The sequence below is a fragment of the Lissotriton helveticus genome, chromosome 11 (genome assembly GCF_964261635.1).
Source record: "Lissotriton helveticus chromosome 11, aLisHel1.1, whole genome shotgun sequence".
Taxonomy (NCBI): domain Eukaryota; kingdom Metazoa; phylum Chordata; class Amphibia; order Caudata; family Salamandridae; genus Lissotriton; species Lissotriton helveticus.
The window spans coordinates 1,113,797,378-1,113,813,396 of NC_136072.1; positions in this window are offsets into that span (position 1 = coordinate 1,113,797,378).

The window sequence follows — 16,019 nt, forward strand, 5'->3', positions numbered from 1 at the left end:
TGTCTCACAATCCTCAATGACCACACAATCCTTTGGGTTCTACATCGATCACTGCCTCACAATCATCCACCACCACACAATCCCTAGGGTTCTACATCGATCACTGTCTTACAATCCTCCACCACCACACAATCCTTGGGGTTCTACATCGATCACTGCCTCACAATCCTCAATGACCACACAATCCTTGGGGTTCTACATCGATCACTGTCTCACAATCCTCAATGACCACACAATCCTTGGGGTTCTACATCGCTCACTGCCGCACAATCATCCACCACCACACAATCCTTAGGGTTCTACATCGATCACTGCCTCACAATCCTCAATGACCACACAATCCTTGGGGTTCAACATCGATCACTGTCTCACAATCCTCAATGACCACACAATCCTTGGGGTTCTACATTGATCACTGCCTCACAATCATCCACCACCACACAATCCTTAGGGTTCTACATCGATCACTGTCTCACAATCCTCCACCACCACACAATCCTTGGGGTTCTACATCGACCACTGCCTCACAATCCTCAATGACCACACAATCCTTGGGGTTTTACATCGATCACTGTCTCACAATCCTCAATGACCACACAATTCTTGGCATTCTACATCGATCACTGCTTCACAATCATCCACCACCACACAATCCTTAGGGTTCTACATCGATCACGGTCTCACAATCCTCCACCACCACACAATCCTTGGGGTTCTACATCGATCACTGCCTCACAATCCTTAATGACCACACAATCCTTGGGGTTCTACATCGATCACTGTCTCACAATCCTCCACCACCACACAATCCTTAGGGTTCTACATCGATCACTGTCTCACAATCATCCACCACCACACAATCCTTGGGGTTCTACATCGATCACTGCCTCACAATCCTCAATGACCACACAATCCTTGGGGTTCTACATCGATCACTGTCTCACAATCCTCCACCACCACACAATCCTTGGGGTTCTACATCGATCACTGCCTCACAATCCTCAATGACCACACAATCCTTGGGGTTCTACATCGATCACTGCCTCACAATCCTCAATGACCACACAATCCTTGGGGTTCTACATCGATCACTTTCTCACAATTATCCACCACCCCACAATCCTTAGGGTTCTACATCGATCACTGTCTCACAATCATCCACCACCACACAATCCTTGGGGTTCTACATCGATCACTGCCTCACAATCCTCAATGACCACACAATCCTTGGGGTTCAACATCGATCACTGTCTCACAATCCTCCACCACCACACAATCCTTGGGGTTCTACATCGATCACTGCCTCACAATCCTCAATGACCACACAATCCTTGGGGTTCTGCATCGATCACTGTCTCACAATCCTCAATGACCACACAATCCTTGGGGTTATACATCGATCACTGCCTCACAATAATCCACCACCATACAATCCTTAGGGTTCTACATCGATCACTGTCTCACAATCCTCCACCACCACACAATCCTGTCAATCACGTCAATCAAGATGGCTGCTGGACAAGAGCTCTGCTAAGGAGCTCCGGGGCTTGGTATCACAAGTTTGTGAAAATCCCTGGATATGCCCCTCATCCATCCTCCTGCCAGACATTCCTGCACGGGTGAAATTCACAGCAACGCATAGACTCCTTCAAGGCAACCACAACGGAGATCGATCGGAAAATAATGCCCACCTGAAACCTGATGGTCAGTCCAACGTCCCTTTCTGGTCAGCCTGTGACAGAGACAAGACGAGTCCGGAAAAAAGGCAGTGTTTCACCTTAACTTCACCTTAGCCTCACTACTGCTTGCACCCCGGTGAACCTCACTCCTGGTGATCTCGACGCTGGAGGGCCGTGGATGCAGGTGGGTGCTTTTCCACCGCTCGACCCGGTGGTCCAAACGGAGACCGGTCTGAGGACAAGGGTGGTGGAATTTACGATCCTTGAACAATCTGATGCCAGTCGATCGATCCCAGCTCAGAGCAGCCCTTCCCCCTGGGTTGACTGAGGCTTGAGTACCTTCCGGTGATTCGGTGAGGGAATTGGGTGCAATTACGGGTCGCTCGATCGCCGCCATTTATGCTGACATGGCTCACATCGGGGATATTCACAACCCCCCAATATACAGGCCTGAAATGGCTCTCCAGCAGCAGCAGCAGCTTTAAAAGCTGTTTCCTTCTAGGGCGGATCCCTCTCTTGGAATTATCAACTTACTTAAACCGATCCGGTTTGATAAATCGGCGGTGCCTGACTCCAAGATGGCGCCCACCGAGGACATAACCTCCTCGTGCTGTCACCGAAGTGATGCTGAGAACTGGCCTCCCACACTAGTATCAGGGCGCAATCTCGCCCCATATCCGGCCGACCCCTTGGAGCTCGCCCCTTGGTTCTGAAATCCTATAGCTCCCTGTACTGTATTAATTATTCATAATTAGACGAGGTCCTCTACAGTTCTTCCTCGTTTTAGTCGAAAGAGGATAACTCGACCCTGATCAGTGGCAATTTTGGCATGGGCACGGTCTCCCTAGTCCTTCAACCTGCCTGCTGTCTGATAGTAGCCTGAACAGTGGAAACATAGACAGAGTGCCATCATAGATACCTGGAATCTGCAACACAACCTAGAATTCAGGCCGCCCTCCTAGGGATCGGAAACTATGCAATTAATGACAGTAAGTGCCCTGGACTCCTGAAGGTCTCATGGATGTGGGCAAAGTGGTTTGGATCTAAACAATAACTCATGATGTCTACACCCACCTCCGTGGGAGCCCTGATTACAATTTGCCTTATGTAACTCCAGCCTGTTATCTTGTCACTTTAAATTACATTTTTCCCTCTACTTCTTTTCCCCATCTCTTTTCTATTCATTTTCACCTCATTTTGCCTGCGCTTCCCTTTTTACTACTACTTGTTTACTACTCCTTCCCACTTATACCCTTTTCTATGTTACCTCTCAACTCTACCCCCTTCTTTATTGAATATTGACTTACACCTTATACCACTTTTGAACTTTACCCCAATCTTGGCTGTCCATCGACCTATTCCTACACTGTATTACGTTATTCTGTGCACTTTATTAATTTTTTTTTAATTTGTTATTTATCGTTGTGCTCTTTATTTGTTCATTTTTAGATTGCACTGTATATTTTATTTGATTATGCTGTTACCTGTGTTCGGCTAATCGTAACTTCACTCCACCTTTTCCTAGCTCCTCCTTTTATTCTCTTTAGTTTGTTCATTTTTAGATTGTGCTATACATTTTATTTGATTATACTGTTTTCTATTGTGTATTTTGTATCTGTTTGATTTATTCCATTTCATGTTCCTCTGTCTGGTTCACCCTCTTATCTTATCGCTGTTACCTGCGTTCGGCTAAACGTAACTCCACTCCCCCTTTCTCTAACTCCTCCTACAATTCGCATTGGTTTGTTCATTTATAAATTGTGCTGTATATTTTATTTGATTATCCTGCCCCACCTCATGATGTCCTCAGTTTGGCTTCACCCACACCCCTCACTGTTTGAGTCTGCCTGGATTATATTTTATTCTATTTTTATACTTGTATTTTATTTTATATATTTTGCATTTTTTTGTGTATTTTTATTCTATTTTTATACTTGTATTTTATTTTATATATTTTGCATTTTATTGTGTAGCTTCTTGCTCCACTACACCTGATGTCCCTTTGTTTAGTCCACCCTCATTCATTACTACCGGTATATGTGCTGCTGGCTAAATGTAACTCCACTCCCTCATCTATTCGCACCCACACTTCTCTTTGTGTAAACCTGCTCTGGCTATACCTAACCCGTCCCACAGTCCCCCCCCCCTTTTTTATTTCAACTTCCAATATTCTTTTATTTCAGCTTCCATTATTCTGTTAGTGGTCAATGGCAATCTAATCTACTGTTCTCCCTCTCTCTTTCCCCATTCTACGAATCATGCCGCCCTTCACGCCTCCCCCCTCGAACCCTTCGTCTCAAATCTCGAAACTCGGACCTAACTCCTGGTCCATCCTTTACCCCTCCCATCTTACCAAACATGGGAAGAAAAACTTCAAACTCAAAATTCTCTGTCTACACCCAGAAACCCTATTTGCGGATCATCATAACAACCTTAACTCCTCACTTATCACTAATTTCATATTCTTCACCAAATGCACTTCTAAATGGAAAAGCCTATTTCTACGTCACCTCCCTATCTCTAAGTCACGCAATATTCCATATGGTCTGAAACTCTCCACCACCCCATCTCCTTCCTTTCCAGGAGAAATAGATATCTCCATTTTCAAATCTGGAACCATTCTCATCCAAGCATCTGAGAAACACCTTGATATCTTTCAACACCACTTCAGTTCCATATCCCAATCCCTCACACAATCTTTGAACCCTTCACCAGACTCTTCACCACCCGTCCTATCCCCGCCACCCGTATCTCTTATCCCTTTTGTACCCCATCTTTTATTGCCTGCCTCACACGTCGTTTCTCCTTCCTCCTATCGCCTCCTGATTTACCTTTATCGTCTCATACTCCTAACACTGCCACCCTTTCTCATCCACACTTGACTTCCCCTGCCTACATCACTAATACTAGTTCTGATCCCCCTCATCCCCTTCCTTATTTACCTTCCACCCTACCTACTCCCAACACGGTTTCCCCCTCCCAACCACAACGGTCCTCCCCGGCTTTCATCACTAACACTAGATTTGATTCTCCTCACCCCCTCCCACATTATCCCCTCGCTCTTTTCCCACCCCCTCCTCCTCCTCCCACAATCATGTTGATCATTCTCATTCTCTATCTACCACCCTCGCTCTCAATACTTTAACATGTGACCCCCCTGTCTCCCTGTCCCCTAATACTCTCATGCCCCCTCTATCCGCCTCCACAATTGACTCCCCCACGCCCCTTCGTGATTCCTCAATATTCTCTAATTCTCATGCTATCCTCACACCTAATCTCGCTCCCCCGCATACCCCGATTTCGCTATGCTCTACTGAGCCCTCCTCTCCTTTGATTCCCTTACTCAACAATCCGACCTCATCCTCCTCACTATACAACCCCCTAATGACGCCTATAGCCCCCTCCACCTACCCCTTGTTATCCCTCCTTCCTAATAATACACTCTCTTCTACTCACCGCCCTCCCTCCGACCTCCATACCACTTCTCCTTCTGATTCAACCGATACGCCAACTCTTACTGACTTTAAGCAACTTCCACCTGACTGTCCACCTACAAATAACGCTATTCCTATATCTACCTCCTGTACACCCCCTCTCTCCAAAAATGATCCTCCCCCACACTACAACTCCTCCCCCTTCCCCCCCGCTGGCTTTCCCCCCCGTCCTTCCCACATTAACAACCCTCTTGACAACACTTATCCAACCAGCCTCCTATTTATTACAGATCCACCACACCCATCAATTCACACGCAATCACTCCTTAATATTGAACTTCTCCTTTCATCCCTCGTCTTAGAACTCTCTTCACTCAGAAACGAGATATCACTCCTTTCTAAAGCCCACCCCTTAGCTCACGCCCACACACTGATCCACCGCAATTCACTCTTCCATCCCTCATCAACAATCATATCAATCCACCCTCTAACTGCCCAACTTGTGACCCCATCAACAATCATATTAATCCACCCCCTAACTGCCCTAGTGCTATCACCAACTTCAACACTCCTCCTCTCCCTAGTAATCACACGTCCAGTTCCTTACCCGCTCAACCTTCCTTAAGCGTCCCACCCCACGCCAACACCACTTTCCCGCACCTACTTGATACTTACCCGATAACCTCGGCAGTTAACGCTCTCACGGAATTACCTACCTCTCCCTCACCATCCTCGTCCTCTATCCCCCTTACTTTTCAATCTACGATCCCAGTTCTCACAGGAACGAGCAGACTCCCCCTTCATCCACCCTCACTTAGGCCACCCCAACAACTTAGACCCATCCACCCATGTCCGCCCACCCAATTACCAGACCCTACTCCCCTCTGCTACATGTTGATCAATTGCCGATCCGCCTCGTGCCACGCAACTGAGATTGCGGAAACCAACACTACTTTCCCGCACCTACTTGATACTTACCCGATAACCTCGGCAGTTAACTCTCTCACGGAATTACCTACCTCTCCCTCACCATCCTCGTCCTCTATCCCCCTTACTTTTCAATCTACGATCCCAGTTCTCACAGGAACGAGCAGACTCCCCCTTCATCCACCCTCACTTAGGCCACCCCAACAACTTAGACCCATCCCCCCATGTCCGCCCACCCAATTACCAGACCCTACTCCCCTCTGCTGCATGTTGATCAATTGCCGATCCGCTTCATGCCACGCAACTGAGATTGCGGAAACCATTCTCAATGAAAACATAGACATCGCTTTCCTAACTGAAACCTGGCTCACCGCCCAATCCACCCCCATCCTCGACTTGCTCATTCCCCCAGGGTATTCTATCATCAAGAAAGATAGAGTCGAGCAAACAGGAGGAGGCCTTGCACTAATCTTTAAAGATGAACTTAACATCTCGCTTATACAGCTGCAAGACCCCTCATTCTTTGAATATCTCTGCACCGATCTCATCATTCCTAACTCCCCCTCCATTCGGTTGCACACTATCTACCACCCCCCTGGGAATAGTATCTAGTTTACTGAAGAGATGTCTGATCTTATTATTCAATCATCGCTCTCCCACTCCAAGAATCTCTTCCTTGGTGACTTCAACATCCACTGGAATATAAAAAAATCAACCTGCTGTCATCCTATTTAAGGATGCCATGGACATCACCAACTGGACCCAACTCTGTAATTCCCCCACTCATACCAAAGGTGCAACCCTTGATGCTATAATGACTAGCAAGGATCTGGCCTCTCTCTCTAATATACTTCCTGTTGACTGGTCCGACCACCACCTTATCCTCTTCACCCTGAATAGCTCCATTACTAGCCCTGCCCCCATCAACACTTTACCTTCTAAACTAACACGCAACCTTCACCGTATCCCACCTGGCGAATTGGAATCCTCTATTAAAACTTGCCTACTTCTCCCCCCTCTCTCTGACAGCACCAATAACTTAACCAAGCATTATAATAATTCTATTCTTAAAGCCCTCGATCAAATTGCTCCAATTAAACTCAAGCAACAAAAATACAACCCTCCCAAGTCTTGGTTCAATTCTGAACTCAATAATGATAGACGGTCCCTCAGACAATCTGAACGTGTTTGGAGGAATCATCCCTCTGCATATAATCTGGCTCTCCTAAGAACTGCTAGAGCTCAATACAAAAAACTTATCTTCAACAAAAAAGCCTCCTTTCTCCGGTCACAACTTGACCAGGCTAGAAACCGCCCCAGAAAACTCTTTAACATCGTTAAAAAACAAACGTCTTCTGGCCCTCCTAAAATATTAGCCTCTATGGAAAGATGCAAAGAAATTGCCAGCTTCTTCACGAAAAAAAAATCAACAAGATAGAACTATCATTTTCTTCCCCCCACTCTCACCCCAACCTCCCCTCAACCAACACACACTCGCTAACTCTCCTAACTCTCTCTCCTCCTCCTCCTCTCTTCCCACACTTCACGACCCCTTCAATCCATCCCCGTTCTCCCACAATCTGACTCCTCTCCCAAGGTCCACTCTGCTAAAAACAACGCCTCATGGAGTGAATTCAGTCCAGTTTCTATATCCACGATTATCAACATCATTTCTAAACTTAAACCTTCCTCCCATACCAAAGATCCCCTCCCCGCCCATCTGGTTCAAGAACTCAAACACATCATTGCCCCCATCTGGACCAATTTTATCAACTCCTCTTTTTCCTCTGGCGTTGTCCCTGCCTCCCTTCAGCTTGGCCAAATCTCCACCATTCTTAAAAACACCTCGGTTGACCCCAATGACCTTAACAACCTTCACCCCATCTCCAACCTTCCTTTCCTATCTAAGGCCCTTGAAAAATGTGTCCTGTCCCAATTAGAGAACCATATCTTCTCCTTCAATCTCCTGGACACCTTCCAATCCGGTTTTAGAAACTGATGCAGCACCGAAACTGCTATGTTAAACATCACAGATGATATTCATCGCTCCTTAGATAGAGGTGAATCATCCCTACTAACAGTGGCGGTGCGTCCATTAGGGGCGTTGGGGCGTTGCCCCACTAGCCTGGCCGACCGCTGACCGACCGCACTGAATAAAAAAAGTATTTGCACTGTATGTCACTGTACATAAATTAAAAGTGGAACAAGAGCGCACTCAGGCCCCGGAAAAGCCCGACAGGATCGGGACTACATTAGGGAAATGGGCCGGCGGCGTGGGGGGCGGGGCTGTGTCAGAGTGACAGCCAGGCAGGCAGGCAGCAGGCAGCACAGCAGATCTGTGCGCATGCAAAAGGCCGGAGTAGTCGAGATTACGACTGGCCCGCGCATGCGCACTTTTGAGACCTCCCCCTCCTCCCCTCTACAGTAATGTTGGACATAGGCATGGAGCTGGGGCCCCGGGTGTAAAAATGGGCAGATATCAGTCTGCTCTTTAGCCAATCCTGGCGCAGTGGCGCTGCTAACGCCGCGCCAGGATTCGCTACTCCAGCTGGATGGTGCCGCGCGTGGTGTTGGCTGCTGTAAGGCAATGTCACCAGTGATTGGCCAAACTGTGCGTGCTGGAATCATGGCACAAGGCAGTCAACAACAGTAAGTGAAAGTGATGATGTCTTCCCGATGAGTCATACAGTGGGCGCGTGACTGTTGTTGTTGGACACGTCGTGACTCGTGAGTCGTGACCAGACGTGTGTGTATCAGCGCACTGGTGTCTGCCACTGGACCGCCTCCCTGGACCTGAGTGTGACAGTTGACATCGTCGAGACCGCGCCCCCCCCCACGTAAGTTATGCTGCCACCAACCAATAATTTACCGTTACGTGTGTGATGATTTTGTGTGTGTGTCTAATACACTATACTATTTTTAAATTTGTAATTAAGCACGACGGGAGGGGGAGGGGACGAATAAGATAATAAAGATAATAGCGGAATTGAATAAGGACTTGTCTTGATCACTCAGAATCACCCTGTGCGCGCGCTAGAAGTGAGGCCCGTGATCTAACTGGCTGAGGTGGAATAGAGTGCAGGATGGGACGGAATGAATTGAATGGGAAGGGGAGGGGATTGACAGAAGGGGAGAGGATTAAAGAGTGATTGAGAAAAAGGGAACTTAAAAGAAAGGGGGAGAAGGGGATATGAGAGGAGAGATAGGAATGTAAGGTAGAGAAGGAAAAATGGGAAAGAGAAAGGAAAAGGGAAGGGAAGTTTCAAGCCAGTATCAAGTCAGTTAGTTTAAAGTTTGGTTTCAGTTCAGTTTCAAGTTCGGTTTTCATTTGGTTTCTATACTCATCTCGTCCCTTTCACCCAGCCCCACCCATTTATTTTTGGAGCCTGTGAGGCCCCGGCCCGGCCCCCTCGGTCTCTCCCTCTCGGGGGCCTCGGCTCCAGCCGCCATCAGTGGTCCTCTCCGTCCGGTGCTCATGAGTGCAATGCCGAGGCTGCCTGGTTACCAGCCTTGTATACCACGGACACGTCACAATAGAAAACTTCAACCTGTCATCATGCATCACCGGTTTATGGGCGATGACAGGTGTTGCAGTGTAAGGGGGGGAGAGCAGGCGAGGCACGGTTTTAATTCAATCACCTAAAAAAAAAGCAAAAATCTATTTAATCACAAAAGGAGCCTCAAAGACGATCTAATCTTGCCCGACCTTCTCCCCCCACAGTGGCCTCTCCTTGTCTCTGCTGAGGCGGAAGCCTCCCCTCTGCACTTAGCCTCGAGTCTCGACCTTGTGACATCACAGTGGAGGGACTGGCACGTCACATGTGTTCCATCCACAGGATTCCCCTGCTGGTTCTGGCCTGAACCTCGTGACATCACAGTGCAGGGCCTTGCACGTCACAGGTGTTCCATCCACAGGATTCCCCTGATGGTGCTAGGCTGGGCCTCCTGACGTCACAGTGGAGGGCCTGGCACGTCACAGGTGTTCCATCCACAGGATTCCCCTGCTGGTTCTGGCCTGAACCTCGTGACATCACAGTGCAGGGCCTGGCACGTCACAGGTGTTCCATCCACAGGATTCCCCTGCTGGTTCTGGCCTGAACCTCGTGACATCACAGTGCAGGGCCTTGCACGTCACAGGTGTTCCATCCACAGGATTCCCCTGATGGTGCTAGGCTGGGCCTCCTGACGTCACAGTGGAGGGCCTGGCACGTCACAGGTGTTCCATCCACAGGATTTCCCTGCTGGTGCTAGGCTGGATCTCGTGACATCACAGCGAAGGGCCTGGCGCCTCACAGGTGTTCTATCCACAGGATTCCCCTGCTGGTGCTGGCCTCGACCTAGTGACGTCACAGAGCGGATTGCATGGCACGTCACAGGTGTTCATTCCACAGGATTCTGCTACTGGGAAGGCGCGACCCTAAGGCTGTCACAACTTGCACACACACACATCCATACAAGCACGTGCAAAGTCACTCACATAGGGGGGGTCATACGCTACAATTTATTATGAACTTTACCAAGAGAGCCCAATGAGGGCCACTCTTCATTGGTCACAGTGAGATAACTTCGAATCAATCACACCCGGGTGCAGTTTTTGCGTCCCTGCTGATAGATGGGTCTCCCCTCGTGGACGGTACACCATTCACAGCAGGAGCTCTCATTCTTCACCAGGCTCGTAATGGGGTCTCACTTGTGCGAATTTCTAGTACAATCTTTACTGTGTGTTGCTCCGGGGTGCTTCTACTTTCCCTGTGAGTCTTAGTCATAGCTGCCAAGTTTCTGCGGTCATTGTGTGATGTGCCGCGCCAGTCCAGGTTTTTTCCTCTGAATTATGGGACGTGTATTCCTGTTTTATAATGAAATAAACAAGACTACAAGTCCTAGAATTCCAGGAAAAAACGTGGACTGGAGCAGCACAACACGGATGGACCCGGAAAACTTGGCAGCTCTGCAAGATACCTGTGCTCAGGTTAGGAGAGCAACAAGACCCAACCGTTGGGGGGGGGGGCGTCAGGGAAGGGGGGCTAACACTTCCCAAAAGTGGTGCAGGCCAAGAATTTCAGGCAATGTGGGTAGAGCCATCTTCATAGACAATATGAGGGAAAGAAGTGACACATTTTGTAGTTTTGACCCATTGGACAAACCCAATCTGATTATGATTGAAAGATTGGAGTCCATGTTTACCCCTATATTCCTCCCTAGGGTTGAGTTATGTGGCGGGCTAGCTACTAAGGCCAAATTGTTCATAGCAGTGTTAGATCCTTTTGCCGCACATGAGTATTTCGATTTATGACATGTTACTTTATTGTTAGAAATGGGTTCTCTACTTGGCAGGGGTAGGTACCTTTGTCCAAATTGGGACCGTTGCTTCTAGTCAGGGTAAGGGGGATATACACTCAAGATAACCCCTGCTCACACCTAGGTAGCTAGGCACAAGCAGACAGACTTATCCCAAAGGCAAGAGTTTTCAGCATTGATGAATTATTCTATGGTTAGGAAGGTTAAAGGTGATTAATTGTAATTGCTTTCATGTTTTGTTTTCTGGTGAACTGAGCTGTGCTGCTAGAATTGTGTGTGTGGGAAGGCAAAGGAGGAAGACTGACACGGGTGAGTGGGAATTATTTCAGGTATGTCCTGCAGACAGCCAGGGTCAGGGGTCTGAAGGCCTTTTCAGTGTGTTGCCAAGGAACCAAGCTGTCCTTAGGTACTACCACTTCAGGTATTGTGGTTGGCTGATCCTTTCTGTTCTGAACTCGTGTAGAGGGGCTGTAGCTTGTGACTTACAGGCCCCTCATCAGGTTTACATGCCACTCAGCATGCCACTCAGCAGCTCTCCACATTGTTTACCGTTTACAGGCTGCAGAGCGGCTATTACCGCATGTGTGCATAGAAATAATGTTTGTTTAGACCAGTGACTATACATTAAGACACACATGTGCACTTGTTTAGAATCCACAAAACATCAGATTTACAACTACATAGTGGAAAGACCATACAGGAAGCAATATTAATTTAGGAAAACAGAATATTGCGTGAACATGTTATTGGGACTGGAATGTCCCCTGTGAGGTATGTCAGGTTGCCTATCTTGAAAACTCGACTGTGAGTAGCTGGGTTCCCAGAGATTGTTTAATTTTGGCCCTAGCCTTGTGGTAATCTAGTGCATAAAGGCCTATGCTTTCCCCTGACGTGATGGAGGTCATGGACCTGTCCTGTGACCTGGAGGTACATGTCAAGCATGCCCTCTTTGTCCTGATAGTGGACTACCAGCCTGCCACGGGTTAAGCATGTAGATCGACGGCACAGCATACTGTATTTGTTGAATGCATAGTCATGATCAGACCTTTTTATCTGTGTCACTGGAGCGGAGGCCCCACCAATCTGAAGTTCTGCTTCAGTGCACTAATCCTAACCCTTCTGCTAACATTCCAAATATATGCTGTGTGTGTTTATGTTGTGTCTTGTTTGGTACATGCAATATGTACACAAGTGTGCCCATGTAATGGATGCCTCTGGATTCCATTCTGGAAGCCCCAAATCTGCTCCGGTACACAAGATGGAGGTGAGATTGTTTTCCCAGACAGTGTAAGTGTTTTGCTGACATTCCTAAAGCTGGAGGGTGGAGACAAGACACTTACTTTACAGCTAATCAGAAGAACAAGACATATTGGATACAATAAGTTACATGCAGTTTCATTGGCCCTTAACATAGATGATGTTGTTTTTGTCATTTTCATGTCTGACATAATGTGTTTCATTATGTTAAAATGTTACAGTTATTGTAGCAGACCCATTTTCTAATAAAAACCCACTTCAATCTGATCTGTGAACGCAATACTGAGAACAGACTGAACCTGAGTCTTTCCAATTCCACACCAGTAGCTCTATCTATACATTAAAACAGAGCAGTGTGCTGCCCCTTTATAGTAATTGAGACACTTTGAAAAAGTCACAAAACACATTTGAAGGGAGCACTCAACTTGATTGATGTAATGCAGAATAATCAGTTGCTCCTGACTAAATTAGTACGGTTCACAAATATGCAAGACAACTTTTTTCCTAACTTGCACGACTGTATATTTTCTAGCCAAAGCTGAGGTACGAACGTTGATACATAAATGATACTTAGCACGTGACTTTTACGTGATTGTGTATTGCCATCTATAAAAGACAATCCCCAAGACGTGCTCCCTAGGTCCTTCCTGGACCATAATCGTGCATCAATAAGGGTCCCTCCTATTAAATAAGGTGAACATCCTGAAGTTGGGCTTTGCATGACTGTAACCGGGCCTGTTCATGCGAAAGCTCTGCACCTGTGATGATTTCCAAAGTGAAAGCCCAGCTAGACCTGCTCTTCCAGTCGACAGCGATGACTGGCAATGTGAAACCTGCACTACACCCCGACAGTGACCGTCCACAAGACCTACTTTCCACTGCTATAGTACCTGTCATTGTATAATGTTGCCCGAATGTCCAACCTCCTCTCAAAATGTATAAAGGGTAGGTCGCTGTTTTAAATCTGGTGTGACATCATAAAGGGTTGTGGTGTTCGTATAACAACTCATGTGATTATAGAACACCAAAATAGACTATATAATGGCCTCTGTAACTGTGTAAAGAATCTCATCACTGCATACTGTTGAATGGTGATAGTTTGTGACCTGTTTAGTTGGTTCTTTTGTTGTTTGCAGTTTAAATCAAAAAAGTTGTTTGTTTTGTTGTTTGGAGTTTAAATAAAAACAATCTGTGAGGTTCTCAGCATTGTATCTTGAAGTCTGTGATGAAGCTCTGTTGTTATACTGAATAAGCAGCTACCTAGTATGTCATATGACAGCTCTTTAATAATGTAATCCCTGCCCTTTCACAATTGCTTTATTAACCTTCCTGCTTTCTCAGATTTGCTTGGAAATGCACAATTTTTCCACTATTTTTTCAAAATTTTCTCGGGGGGAATTCCCCCCGAACCCTCCTTATGGGGTTCCGGCTCGCTCGCTACGCTCGCTCGCTAAGGTGCAGTATGAATATCTGTTTCCGCCCCACCACTTTCAAATGTCACCAGCCGCCACTGATCCTACTTGACCTCTCGGCTGCTTTTGATACTGTCCACCATCCCACCCTTCTCAACACTCTCAAAAATCGATTCAGCGTTGAAGGCACTGTATTCAATTGGTTCTCCTTGTTCCTTCAAAACAGATCACAGCAAATCAAGTTAAACCATTTCCTCTCTAATCCACAACCTGTCTGACTCGGTGTCCCTCAAGGATCCATCCTCTCCCCAACCCTATTTAATCTTTTCATGGAACCACTCCCTCTCATTCTTAAACAAGCCAAAATCAGTTACCACCTTTATGCTGACGACACCCAGCTATACTACAAGATCAAATCTCACAATGACATTCTTCACCTCAATGACACCTTGAATAAAGTTCAAGCATGGTTCCATCTTAATCATCTAAAACTGAATCCGAAAAAAAATGAAATCATCCTTTTCACTCCCAAAAACAATTCCCTTCCCATTCAACTCTGGATCAACGATATCAAAGCACTTAATTGCACCCTCTCCACCTCAAATTCTGTGAAATTCCTAGGCATCAGCATTGACCACAATCTTAACCTCATCCCCCACATAAAAAATGCTGCCAAAAGTGCTCTTTACACCCTTCACCACCTCAAAAAAATCAAACCTTTAATTCCAGCTGATGATTTTAGAACCGTTGTCCAATCGCTTGTCCTTTCCAGGATTGACTATGGCAACGCCACACTTGCCGGCACACCTAAAGTCCATCTTGCACCGATTAAATCTGTTCTCAATCTAGCAGCTAGACTTATCTCTGACTGTAAAAGATTTGACCACATCTCCCCCGTCCTCAGAACTCTCAACTGGCTCCCTATAGAAGGAAGATCAACCTGCAAGATTGCCTGCATCACTCATAAAGCTCTTCACTAAAACACTCCCTCTTACCTTGCAGTCAAACTACAGAAAGCAGGGTGCTCCAGGTCCCTGAGGAGCTCAAACTCCCTTGTCCTAATCCCTCCTAGACTCAAATGTAAAAAGACCTAATCCCGGGCATTTTCTGGTAACGCTCCTACGATTTGGAACTCTCTCCCCAAAGATCTTCGCTACAACCCCTCCTACCCTCTCTTCAAAAAGGAACTCAAAGAACTTCTTCTCAACAAATATCGGTGTACCTAATGCCTTCGATCCTGAACTTGCTCACGCTTTAATCTTCCCCTACCCACTCCTTCCCCGCACCCTCTCCACCTCCCACTCTCCCTCCCTTCCACCTCACCCCCTTCCTTCTCCTATCTTTAAAACCTCATCTTCCCCTTTAATTCTATCTTTGTTTTTCTTTGCTCTCCTGAATGCATTGCTACATCCCCTGTAAATTCGCTGCACATTGTCTAATTGTTTGTTATTTGCTATCATTATGTGTTACCTTCCCTGTAAAGTGCTCTGATACCCTCGGGTCCAGCAGCGCTATATAAAACCTTTGAAATAAATAAATAAATAAATTGGGGTTCTACATCGATCACTGCCTCACAATCCTCAATGACCACACAATCCTTGGGGTTCTACATCGATCACTGCCTCACAATCATCCACCACCACACAATCCTTAGGGTTCTACATCGATCACTGTCTCACAATCCTCCACCACCACACAATCCTTGGGGTTCTACATCGATCACTGCCTCACAATCCTCAATGACCACACAATCCTGGGGGTTCTACATCGATCACTGTCTCACAATCCTCAATGACCACACAATCCTTGGGGTTCTACATTGATCACTGCCTCACAATCATCCACCACCACACAATCCTTAGGGTTCTACATCGATCACTGTCTCAAAATCCTCCACCACCACACAATCCTTGGGGTTCTACATCGATCACTGTCTCACAATCCTCAATGACCACACAATCCTTGGGGTTCTACATCGATCACTGTCTCACAATCCTCCACCACCACACAAT